The sequence below is a fragment of the Lepidochelys olivacea genome, assembly GCF_965140295.1.
Source record: "Lepidochelys olivacea isolate rLepOli2 genome assembly, chromosome: 11".
NCBI lineage: Eukaryota > Metazoa > Chordata > Testudines > Cheloniidae > Lepidochelys > Lepidochelys olivacea.
Genome location: NC_140421.1, coordinates 46,270,496 through 46,283,487, shown reverse-complemented (window position 1 = coordinate 46,283,487; position 12,992 = coordinate 46,270,496). Strand labels below are relative to the sequence as shown.

The window sequence follows — 12,992 nt, the reverse complement described above, 5'->3', positions numbered from 1 at the left end:
AAACACCATCCTGGCCACTATGGATGTAGAAGCCCTCTACACCAACATTCCACACAAAGATGGACTACAAGCCGTCAAGAACACTATCCCCGATAATGTCACGGCAAACCTGGTGGCTGAACTTTGTGACTTTGTCCTCACCCATAACTATTTCACATTTGGGGACAATGTATACCTTCAAATCAGCGGCACTGCTATGGGTATCCTCATGGCCCCACAGTATGCCAACATTTTTATGGCTGACTTAGAACAATGCTTCCTCAGCTCTCGTCCCCTAACCCTACTCTACTTGCACTACACTGACGACATCATCATCTGGACCCATGGAAAAGAAGCCCTTGAGGAATTCCACTGTGATATCAACAATTTCCATCCCACCATCAACCTCAGCCTGGACCAGTCCACACAAGAGATCCACTTCCTGGACACTACAGTGCTAATAAGCGATGGTCACATAAACACCACCCTATACCGGAAACCTACTGACTGCTATTCCTACCTACATGCCTGGGGAAACTGAGTCACAGAGAGGTGAAGTGAGCAGCAGGCAAGTGACATAGTCAGGAATAGAACCCAGGTCTCTTGAGACCCCCTCTAGTGCACTGTTCACTAGGTTGCACTGCTCTGAAGAGAACCCAACAGTAGGATATTCTAGTGTCTCCACACAGAGGTCAAGAGAGTCCACTGACAAGGGGTACCAGTGGGTGAGAGTGCAGCTGGGAGTTGAGACAATTGGTATCTGAAGCCCTGAAATCAAGGGTAGCTGTGAAACCTGGGGAAAAAACTAAATGGATGGTGAAACCCTGACATGGGGAACTGGGAAGCACTAAAAGGACCCGGGGAGCCCTGGTGTAAGGATGAAATCCATTTACGTTATATTCCAATAAACAGCCCCAACAATGGGTACCTTAACTGCAACACATGGAGTATTTGTACTTTACGGTGCCAACAGAGAGAAAATTGAGGTGTGAACACCCAGACACAAGGTCAGGGATAGCTCATGGTAGCACAGTGTCTTAGTCAGAATTTACATTGATTTTTTTTCCAGCTGAAGACCTGACCCAAAAATAAAGATCATGGATACATCCTTCCGAGTTGGAAAGACGGGATAGACTATGTGTGAACTCCTAAAAATGGCTTTGAATCAGGCAATCATCGGTGGTGACTGTAGCCACAGCACAACTAGTTCAAATGTGATGTGAGCTGCTGCTCTTGGACAGTTTAATTAAGGTTTCCTACCTACCTCGAGTTTTTTCTAAATCCTTGGGTTAATCAGTGATATTTTTGTTTCTTGATTTGATCTGCAAGATGTTTTGGAGAATAGTATCTCAGTAAGAAGGTGGACCCAAGGATTTATAGGCAGGTGAGTCATAGAATATCAGGGTTAGAAGGGACCTCAGGAGGTCATCTAGTCCAACCCCCTGCTCAAAGCAGGACCAATCCCCAATTTTTGCCCCAGATCCCTAAATGGCCCCCTCAAGGATTGAACTCACAACGCTGGGTTTAGCAGGCCAATGCTCAAACCACTGAGCTATTCCTCCCCCCACCACTGAGCTATTCCTCCCCCCCACACCTTGAGTTACAAGGTGAGAGGATTTAAAGGATTTAAAGGGAATGCTTTATCAGGAAACTTTAAATTATGGATTAAGTGACTAAATTAGCATCTAAGATGGGAGCAGCTCTTTTTTAAGACAGATCTAGGAAATGGTTTTGAGTTTTTATTTCACCTGTACAATGCATGTGAACTATTCAGAATCATACGCATTTATCTACTTGCCATGACATCTCTCTATAGTAGGTTAATGGTTACCATCCATTGAATTGTCATTTTATGAAAGGTGATTGGTGATTCTATAAAACACAGATATATTTGTTCTGAAGACTGTCACAACATTCCAGACCAGATGTTCTCAAATAGAGAGAATATCTCATGAACTACTTCCCCTCCCATTCCTGGTTATCGTGGAACATCTATCATCAGTTTGGAGATTGAATAACAGCCCTATGACACATACAACAATTACTTACATGGAAAAGTAATGTTAAGAAAGTATATAATGGATTTTAGCTCCTTTTAACGTAATTTAGTATATGGAAATTAAGAGAAAGCCAGCTCTCCCCAGACCACCAAAGACCATGGAAGATCTGTGAATCACAGTTTCGAAGCTGCTGTTCTGGATGTCAGTAAATCTTTGCCACTAAAAGAGCTGTTGGTGAAATTAGTGACTTTAATTCATTTGGTTTAAGGTGAAAGACCCTCAAATGTCCAAGCCTTAGACATTTCCAACATAAAATTAGTCTGGCACCGTGTGGAATGCTTCTTTTTCAAGAGAATCAATTCTAATTCTGATTTGTTCAGCATTCTGCCATCAGATCAGCTCTTCTCTTTTGTATGGGGAAGTACTGAAGATATTCTCTACACTAGCATTTTCCTCATCATTCGTCTAGAATTGTTGAAGTTTCAACAGTGGAAGCAGTCGTGTAGAGCAGATTCTGGGATTTTTACTACTGTGACATCTAATCCCCCAGGGCAGATTAAGAGGGAACTGAGACCAGACATTCTGAGGAAATTGTGTCCTCATTTATACCACTTCTCCCTTCCTGTCTGTAGAATACAGATTTTCTTTCAAAAAACACATAGTGATTCTTTAGTTGTCCAAACTATTTATATGGGACTTTGTGGTTTGTTAAGACTTTGAAGAGGAAGTGACTTTAGACTCCATACTTAAAGGGAAGATTAGTCCAAACTTTGAAAATGACCTGCCATAAACCGTAAGTGAGCCTGTCAAACATCTTCTAACAAAATGAGCTGTAAACAAGGTATGATGCAATCCTTGATTTTATTGAGTAGAACTAGAATTACAATTTTCCAAGAGCTCAGATTGAAGTATGGTGAGGTGTTATCCAATCAGTGTTAAATTGTTTTTCTTTTCTGCTGAGTAGCAAACAAATGGATTCAGCATTGTAGTGCTTCCTCCATCATTTAAAATCACATCCTCTAGAAGGCAGGTAGCCTAAATATTTGTTCTTTAATTTGTATTCAGACTCTAACACTTTGGTGTCATTTATAACACCCTGACTTTTGTATGAAGCACATGTAAAATTGCTGTTTTCTGAGATCCACTGTCATCCACTTTTGCTTTAATACCATTTGCGTAGAGAACCTTGTTATTCTGCACAATTCACAGGTAGTTTTCTAAAGCCAGAAACTAGTGAGCTCCTGAACACCTAATGTAATAAAAAAAACTCCTCCAACAACCTGAAAGTGGAACGTGGGGGGAAAAAAAGAAATATGGTATTTCTGCATGTCTTCTTCAAAGTTCTTTTATTTCTGACACACAGCTCTGGTGCTTTTGGCATGGGAATTCATGCCAGCTACACCAGAAAACATTGATGCTAGGCACCATGGTCTGTAACCTCTAAATTTGCCAAAGGAAAAAAATATATTGCAACAGATTATTTCCTACATAGATTTTCCTCTCCTTCTGTTTGAGTAATCTTTGAAGCATCTGCTCCATCATTTGTCTTGGATGTGGGCCACTTTGCTGTACCTTTTGAAACTCTTTGCCATTACCACGGATGTTTTTGGATACTTTGGCAGACCAGCCATTCACTCATTCTTTTTGGATTAGTTTTACAGCAGTATCTTGGTTTTGCAATGGAGGACTGAGACACTGCAAAACTAATCCATTTGAGTGCCTCTTGTTTTGTGTGTATGTAACTGAGGCTGATCTGTATAAATTCCCCAATTACTCTTACCAGAGCTAGGGAGGGAAAGAATTTAAACCCATATATGTGCAAACCACACACTCTCTTTTTCTCTCTGCACTTGTACAGTTTATGAGATAGAATACTACATCATAGCTGGAATCTGGTAGGAAAGACTAAGGAGGCCCACCTGCAAAGCACTGGGGTAATGCCTGGGTGAGAAGCCCACCCTCCTTTACCTCTGAGTTGCTGGGATTCCTACAAGGCTATGCTCCCTGTTCCTTCATGAAGGGCTCCATTTTTCATATCAACCTCCCATCTGACAGTATCTTCCTATTCCTGCTGAAATAGCCAAATATATGGGATAAAGAGCCTTTTTTCCCCACCCCAAAGCTCTCTGGTTTAGGCAAAGGTAGGGGTGCAGAGGAGACATGTCTTCTATTCTGCCCTGCTACTAGGCAAAACAGAGGATCTCAACAACTCTACCCTGGGCCAACCTAGACTAGGCATGAGGGCTACACTTAAGACTACAGCTGCTGGAGTCACCTGAGGAGAACAGAATTTCAGTCGTTTTTTTTTTTTAAATAAAAAATGTTCTAGCCTTCATGCATGCAAAGAAAAGCTTGAAAATGTTATCTACCTGTGCCTGATGCCTACCTGAATTTGCAGACAGTCTGAAACAAATGTTACTAGATGTGTGAATTGCCCTATTCATTTTAAGTCTGAAACTTCTTGTCAGGAAATGGGGGCAAGGCTCGAGAGAGTCTACCTGCAGTTTTTCTGGGTACCTGATTGTCTTAATTTCACATTATAAGAGTCTCCTACCAGCTATCTTTCTGGTCATCCTCCTCTGTTTCTGTGAACAGCTGCAGCTGCCTCCCCTGAGCAAAACTGTCGTGATTCTTACCGGTTTCAGTTCTACAGGGCTCTCAATACCGCAATGAAACTGATCACTCCTGCCAATTTCATCCTGGTGCTTGGGAAAGTTACCTACAGCCCCAGAACCCTTAAAGCTGTGAGTTTAGACACAGGGAAGCAGCGCAGCTCCTTTACCTTCGGAAGGTTGTCCTTAAAGGCCACAAACAAAAATCCGTGCACTGTAGAAAAACTTGATGGATGAAGCTTTCCCCGCTAACTACTGCGGGAAGTGTTCTGGCAGGGCGTGAGGCAGTGGCGACATATGCACAAGTATAAACCCGCTGCAAACACCTACATACGCACTCAGGCGCGCGTCCACATGACCGGGAAGCCACACGTGTGTGCACACGACGGAATGGTGCAGCCACACCCCCTCTATATGTAGGTCACACAGAAGTGGGGCGCGCCCACCCGCGCTGTTTGCCCGCGCTCCCGCGCGGGGTTCCTCTGCGCCCCGCCGGCACGCGCCCATTCACCTGCCGCTCGCGCTCGTGCTCGCGCGCCCACGCCCCTCTCACCTGGGCGGTGGGGTGGCTCCGGGCCAGCCTCGACGCATGCGCCCGGCGGCAGCCTGTCGTGGCTCCAACGCGGAGTAAGTGGGACGCGCTGCCTGATGTGGCGGCGGCTGAGCCCCGCGCGCCTGCTATCCCCGCGCGCCGGAGGCGCTGGAGCCCGGCGCCCGGGCAGGGTACGAGGGGAGCGGTGCCGGGGCGGGGCGGGGCTGTTGGGACTGGCGGCTGGGGAGGGGGCCAGAGCTGGCCGTGCCCCCGGGGCTGTGCGGGGCGACTGGGGCAGCGCCGCTTCCGCCCGCTGCCTGCCGCCCCCGCCAGGGCAGCGGCTCGCTCGCCCCCACGTGCCCGTGGCGGGAGCAGGGCTGGGCGGGGACGGGGCGCGCCGGGGCGAGGGCGAGCGCCCCCGGGGGCGGAGGCAGCGGGGCTCGCTGGGCAGGTTCGCGGCAGCTCGCGGGGACAGAGCCGGTGCGCGTCTCGCTCGCGGCGCTGCCGCCGGTCCGGCCGTCTGGCCGCGGGGGCCAGGGGCTCGGGGGACCCAGCGCCGAGCGGCCGCGCTGCCCGTGTCCTTGGCCGCGGTCCCTACCGTAGCTTAAAAGTGAACTCAAGGTGTGGGGGCGTATTGTGTATCCCTACCGGAGCCTTTTAACGGGTTTCTACTGGGCTTCCCATGTGCGGTATCCAGTTTCCTTCCCCGTGTGTTGCGGGTTTTCATTTTATGCTGCAGCCACTAATTTACTGCTAGAAAGTATAACCCATTTCTCTAACTAGGTCAGTCTCTTGAGTCATGATGAATTTGGTTTGCATCGCAATGTTTCTTTTCTCTAAAAGATATGCGGGTTTTTTTGTTTGTTTTTTTTTGCTTTGCTTTAAGATAAGTTCTGTTTTTTCTGCGTTTTGAGTAGGAGTTCGTTATAGTTATAGTTACACTAGCACAGCCTGGCTCTCTTTATAGATCTTTATAAGCTTTTGGAAAGGTGAATTTCCCCCAACAAAAGAGGCATTAACCTACTTTAAGGAATCATCCTTGATGATCTAATTACATAGCTTAGGAGTAAGTGCCTGGCACTGTAAGTTATTTGGGGACAAGGCTCTGAATACCTTAGGTATGCTTAACAATCAGTTTTCAATACAAAATGCTAGATTTTTGGGTCCTGGAGAGTCTTAAGTTCTTAGTTTTAAAAGCTTGCCTTTGTGATGCTTAGCTATTTCTACACCCCACCCCACTCCAGCTGAAAATTATGAGCATAAACTTCGAAAATTAAGAATATAAGGCCACCTGCCCCAAGTCTAATACTTGCATTGAAAATTTATTACTAAGTGTGTACGTATATGCTTTGGCAGCACATATATTGATATTAGCTTTAAATAATTTCTTTATACTTGAAAATTGTTTCTCTGAGGCATTCTTGTCTATATGTAACTTTGCATGTGTATACGTGTAACAGTAGTTACTCTGTGCATCAGTGTCTGAAGAACATGAAAAGTGTGGGGTTTTTTTCTGACTTCTCCCATTTTTGGGAAAAGAAATCTTGTTTACTATCACATCAGCAAAATGCTTCTTGAACCTGCAAGGTATTAGCACTTGAATATCAAGCTTCAATAGAATGGCTAGTTTGTGTTAAAGAATATTGTACTTTAAAAATGTGGGACCAGTCAAAATGTATAAAAGAACTTCAAAACTAACCGTTACAGCTACTTACTGTATTACAAGTTGGGAGGTGGAAACTGCCTAGTGTGATGAGTCTTATTCTGGTAATATACTAGTGATATTTAGTGAGGAAGTTCTTTAAAAATAACTACTGGATGAATTTAGAAATGTATGTACCTGCTGATAAAGCGAATAGATGTTTTATTCCCAATTCTTTTTGATGCTGCATCAATGGTTTATTTCTACAAATAGCAAAAGATGGATCAAAATAAGTGATCTAACATTAAAACGAACATACATGTTTTAGTACCTGATTGTATAACAGTATGAAAAAGTGATCTAGCTCTTATTTAAAATTAATGGTTGACGAAGAAACTTTAACCATCAGAGAGGTGTGTGGACCACTCTCTATTAAGTGGTCCATTGACGTCCCTGTGGCAATTATAGTGAGAAGTAAGGGCAGCACCTGGTGAGAAATCCACTTTGCTTGGAAGATAAAGGGTGCTGTCCCTAGATCCCTGCTTGAAGTTTCTGCCTTTTGAGGCAGTTTCTATCTAGTGAGTATGTGGTGATAGCTCTTCCCTATCTCAACTGTTTGGCTGATGAAAGGTAGAAAAAGTGCTCTTTCTTTCATACAGCAGGGCTGTTGGAGTAGGGGGTGTCTGCTATGCTATCCCTCCCTCCTTCAGTCTTCTGGCTGTCTGTCACACTCCCTTTCCCTTTCCAAAGAGGAATGTTTTTGCTGTTCTTCCCCCCACCAAGTCCGTTGGCTACTGAGGGAAGGGAAGGAGGTTATGCAGGGGATGAGGAGGATTTCTGATTATCTGCCCAATGTCCAGTTGTCTTTGTGTTTTGTGTGATTCCTTCCCCCAAATAGCTCCAGTACATAAAGCTCATTACTTTGCCAAACAGCTGCGGAGTGAGATTATATGATAGTTTGATTTATGTCTGCAGGATTCTGGAGTTGTGATATATATTATCAACTTCACTCTACTGTTGCTTGTTTTAACTTCTTGCATATTATGGTCCACTTAATAATATAAATGTCCTTTTGTGGACTACCTCCAAATTGTATTTCCTAATCCTTTCCCCACATCTTTCTGTGGCAAATGATACTTTTCCATTTAACCAGGTAATAGAAATAGGATAGTATTAATGAGACAAGATGACGACAAACTGTAATGTGATGGTAGTAGCTGCTTGATTCTGCCCTGTTGTTGCATCTGTGCTATGCTTACTCTCCCAGATGGAGGAACATGCGCTAGTAGAGACTCTCCCCTTACTGACTGCAGGCCCCAATGTTTTGATCTTTTCAAGGGGCTTTCTCCCTTCAATTTTGTGCTGTTCCGTTTGTTACCTCTCATATTTCGGCAGTGTCTTCAAATTTGATCTCCGCTGAATTTCTACCAAAGATAGGGACTGCAGTCATGAAGCAGCCACACAGAGGAGCTTGTTTTTGTGAGTTTAATCTGTTTTGGGTTTAATGCCTTTTGAAATCCCCAGTCCAAGACTGGGCTACAGTTAGGAGCAAGTGTCACTGCATGAAGTCTGACATCTGTCATGCCATTGTAATAGAAGCAGTGCTGTGGACTACCAGTGGTTCGAGGACTGGAGTTACAGCCTGGTTGTCCTTAGCGTTGGAGGACTTATGAAATAAAGACATTCTTATTACTTAACATATAGTCCAGTTGGAATGGAGCTCTGAATCCTGAAGAACTTGTCAGTCTGTGCCAGGATGTAACTGGGTATAGTTCTCTGGAAGGTTGTCCTTCCTGATATACTGAAGTCAAGTTGCAAAGATCAGGTCATCTTTACTTCTTCAGATGAAAAAGATGGCTTCACAGTCTGAGTAGCTTGAGTGTTAAACTTCTGCTCTTTATTAATTACCTTTGTAATACTTTTGATACAACGGTGGGTTTTTCTTTAAATATATAAATTTTTGAACTTGCAGTGGAGAAAGCTACAAAATGGAAACAAATACTTTGCACTTGATTGAAGAGTCTATCAAAGCATTTAAACAATAATTTACCCATAACAATATTATGAGTATTATACCTATTTTACTTGACACAAGTCATGCCGAAAGCTAGTGGCAGTAGATATTTTAATAGAAAAATATTAAATTTATAATAACCTATGATTTATTATACCTATGATTCTTCAGTTGAACCCATGACTATTGAGTTAATGTTCTCAGCATGCTGTCGGAATGCACAGAGGGTTGAAAGAATTATAATACATTTGTTCTTGTGTGCAGTCATAAAGCTAGTATTCCCACCAGCTGTACATGCAAATAGGTTTTGATCACAGACTTTGCTTACTTAAACTTGTGAATGTAAATCAAATATTTGCCAAATGACATCATTTTCTGTTCTTATTTTGTGTGCAAATGTAAAATGTACAGAGATTCCCTTGAATGGTGGAATATTTTGTTGATATTTTTTTGCTGTTCAAATAAGCCTGTTAGCTACCTGTAATGGGTTCTCAATATGAATTTGTTTCTATTTTTAAAACATTATGGTAAATATTTAGCAGTATCAAAACAAAGAAATTCCTTTCAAAATAATGTCCTCGGTATTTGGATTCTCGAGAAAGATCCATTTATTTCCTGTTAAAATTAATTTGTTTTAAAAGCCTTAATATAAAATATATTGTCATTACAGTACATGTAGCAAATTATTGGGTAAAGTATGGTTTCTAATCTAAATTATAAAGACACAACTGAATCATATAGCTACACTGTATCTTTTCTGACTACTGAAAGTGCTTAAGAAATAATGGTTAACATTACAATGCAGGGATGTGTTGTAGTAAAGTATACCTGATGCTTATTTAGCAACAATGCTGACATTATTTAAGCAATTTGTGATCACAAAATATTCAGTCAATTTTGTAGGCTTCTTAATGTTAGGAAGTTTTAATGGTCTTGCTCTGTTCACAGAAAACACCTTATTTCTGTGCCCTGCAATGCATCATGTTTCATTGTCTAACGTATTTTGTCAAAGATTGATTAAACATGCCCATTAATTTTGTAATTTTATTGCATATTGCCCTTTTTAGATGAGCGCTCTCATCAGATTTTCTGCTATAATTCTTTTTAATCTCTAAAATGTAATAACATACAGTCTTAACACACAGATGTTACACATTCTGCACAGAACTGTGATATTTCTAGTGTATTAACTGAAACTGACATCACCTTCTATAAACAAGGTATTAATTGACATGTTAAAAATGCATTAGAGAACCTGAGCTGCTGAGGTTTGTAGAAACAGAAGCCTGGTGAGCTAATCTAAGTAAATCAGTGGAGTTCAAATCTTCACTTACCATTACTGGTAATTTACCACATTATTGTTTAATTGACAGGCAGGTTTTATAAAAGGTAAGTATTATTAATAATCTGCCAGATACACTACAACTGTCCAATATCTTTTGATCCTTTGTTCATTGGACAGTATTATGTTGACTGAAATAAACTGATATTTTAGCTAATGTTTTAAAGTGAAATAATACTACTTTTATTTGTTGAAACAGCAAAAATTTACGGTACATTTTCTTTGGTCTGATTACTGTATTAACACTTAAAATGTTGGCCTTTTTTGGACTTGCAGTCAAATAGATTGGAGGACAATCTTTGTGTACATGCATATGTTTATAAAAATACTTTGCCTTTAGTATCTTTCAACTCAGTATTCTCCTAGCATTTTACCGGCAGTAACTGAGTTTCACCATCCTCTTTGGAGAGTTAATTTTACCCAGCTGGAGTTTCACCACATGTATGGTGGAACACAGTACTTCTAGAACAATAGCTAGACTGCTGGTTTTGGGGGCCCACAACCTCCCATATGCTTCCAGATTTTGGAAAACTGACTGTAAAGAATTATCTCAGCTTTCTTTATTACAGTAATGTCAAAAACGTACAAATCTTAGTTAGGGTCCTACTTCCAAATTTAGGTATTTAGGTAATGATGGAATGTTATTGATTATCTTTCAGTCAGTGGGAGCTGTAGGTGCTCAGAACCTTTGACAATCAAATCACTTCCTTTCATACCATATTTAAATAACTACATTTTGACCCAAGTTTCTAGCCCTTCTGCTGGTGAAGATATTCTTGATGATGTAAACTGATGGCAATGGTTGAAAGTTCAGTGATCTATTTTCTCAAATATCTTGAGTTGTTCATAGTCCACACCCTCCAACGGGTGGCTTCAGGGACCCACAAAGCCTTTGGCAGTTTGGTCTCTTGAGTTTGGGTGGGAAGCACAGACCAATTTCCAGCTGTAGAGAATATTACTTCCCAGCCTTTTCCTGCTCGTACTAAGGCAAGCTGTCAGCTGGCTGCACTGAGTCAGTGGGAGCTGCAGGTACTCAGCACCTCAGGAAATCAGGTGGCTGTTTAAATGCTGAAATATGTATTTGGTGGTGACCTTTCTGCCTTTTGGATTGTCTACATGGGAATGTTTGTTTTTTTCAGATCAACTGTAGTTATTTTATGTTAAATTGGTTTGCATCCACACACTTTTTTCCTGAATTATTTGGCATCTCATTCTGCATTACTTTGTTTTACCAGTAAAATAGGGCTAATACCGACCTACCTAATGGGAGGTTGGTGGGTTGAGAGCATTAAATAGCCAGTGTTGAGGACCGCTCTGACAGAGCAAGACTACAACATGGTTCAGAACAGACAGGGAAGAATACTGTATATATTGCAATCGTAGGGGAAGCTCAGATAGAATATAGTTAGTTGAGTTGAAGTTTGATTTAGACATTAGTATTAAAACTTCTTTTCTTTTGAAAAATGTCATGGTATTTTTTAATGATCACAAGTGTTCTGGGTCTTGGTTTTATCACAGCCAAAGGCGGCACCTCCAGAATTGGTGTCTCTTAATGCCCTGCTGACTGCTTATTGATTGGTTTATTGGTTGTAGCATTGGTTCAGAACTGAATCCTTAACACCACTCAACCCTACTCAGCTTGTGAGATCTAATTGGCTTATAGAACAAGCTGTTATGGCTGCAGGCCATATTTCTTTATCTGTTTGTGCAGATTTCCAAAGGTTAAAGATATGTTAAGGGCACTTTACTTAGTAGTTCATGGTGTCAAGTTCTAATTGGACGCTTATTAGTACATATGTTCTGAACACAATAGACTTCCAGATCTCCTTGGAACCATTACAATTTATGATGTAATTCCAAAAATTAATTAGTTTAAGGTTCATTCATGTGATAGACAGTGTTAGTGCCTCTATTGAGCATATACATGGAATCTGCATGCTAAAAAAGAGAAACCCTTATGACGTTTTTACTGATTTTTTTTATTGCACATTCAAAATAGCAGCCCTCATTACTCCACTTACTCAAGAAATCTTAGAACATAAATGTTTGACTACTTTTAAATTAGAGCAAATTGTTTTTTGAATAATATGTATTTTGTCAGGCTTCAGAGGCAAGGAAAGGGAGAGTGAGAAATTGAGTGTGTCTGCTCCATTTATTCAGGACAAAATGTGTGTTGTTGAGAAACTTTGTAAACACTTCCTCCTCTGTAGTCTTTACTCAGTCCTGTTGAATACTTCCAAGGGCAGAGTAAGGACCTCCAAATAGGGTTTTATAATGGAAATGCTGATGCAGAAGTAGTTTCCAGTGGTTTTTGTATCATCTTTTTCTTTCCAGCCACCTACTAATATGACCATGAATCCTTGCATCAGGTTTGATTTATACATAAAGGCATGTGTAAGTGATTCGGTAAATTTTCAAGTTAAGCTAAAACGATTGAATACTACTAACTTTAAAAAAAAAAAAAACCTTTAATATGGAGTTCATAAACATTTGAAAAAATCCTGCATATAACTCCACTTTTGTTTGTTTCTAAAAATACAGCCTATTATTTTAAGCCCCTGTCCTGTAACTAGCTGCACCTGGGTGGACCTCGGGACCTATATGGTGTCAATATCTGGTTTAAGGTTTTAGCTTTTATTAATAAGGAAAAAAACTTAAACTGAAACCCATATTACACACACACAAATTAAAGAACAGTATTAAGGTTGCAAAGTCAAGCATTCAAAAGTTAAGAAATGCCAGAGTTCAGGTTTCCTGTGCACAGCGTTATTACAACCCCCTTGAGCATGTGCATTATGATAGTCTTAAATTACGTGATCAAATACTATATTTCCCACAGGAGCCCTGCCTCATTCACAGGATGGATGGTGT

The 12,992-nt window shown here is 41.2% G+C and overlaps 1 protein-coding gene across 1 annotated transcript in view; it reads left to right on the top strand.

Annotated features, from left to right (window-relative positions):
* Positions 1-5,238: 5,238 nt before the first annotated feature.
* ZNF385B (zinc finger protein 385B) overlaps positions 5,239-12,992 on the top strand; it is a 305,083-nt gene continuing 297,329 nt past the window's right edge. The window contains exon 1 of the mRNA XM_084643003.1: positions 5,239-5,314. The gene's annotated coding sequence lies outside the window, so the exon portion shown is untranslated. The remainder of the gene's footprint in view (positions 5,315-12,992) is intronic.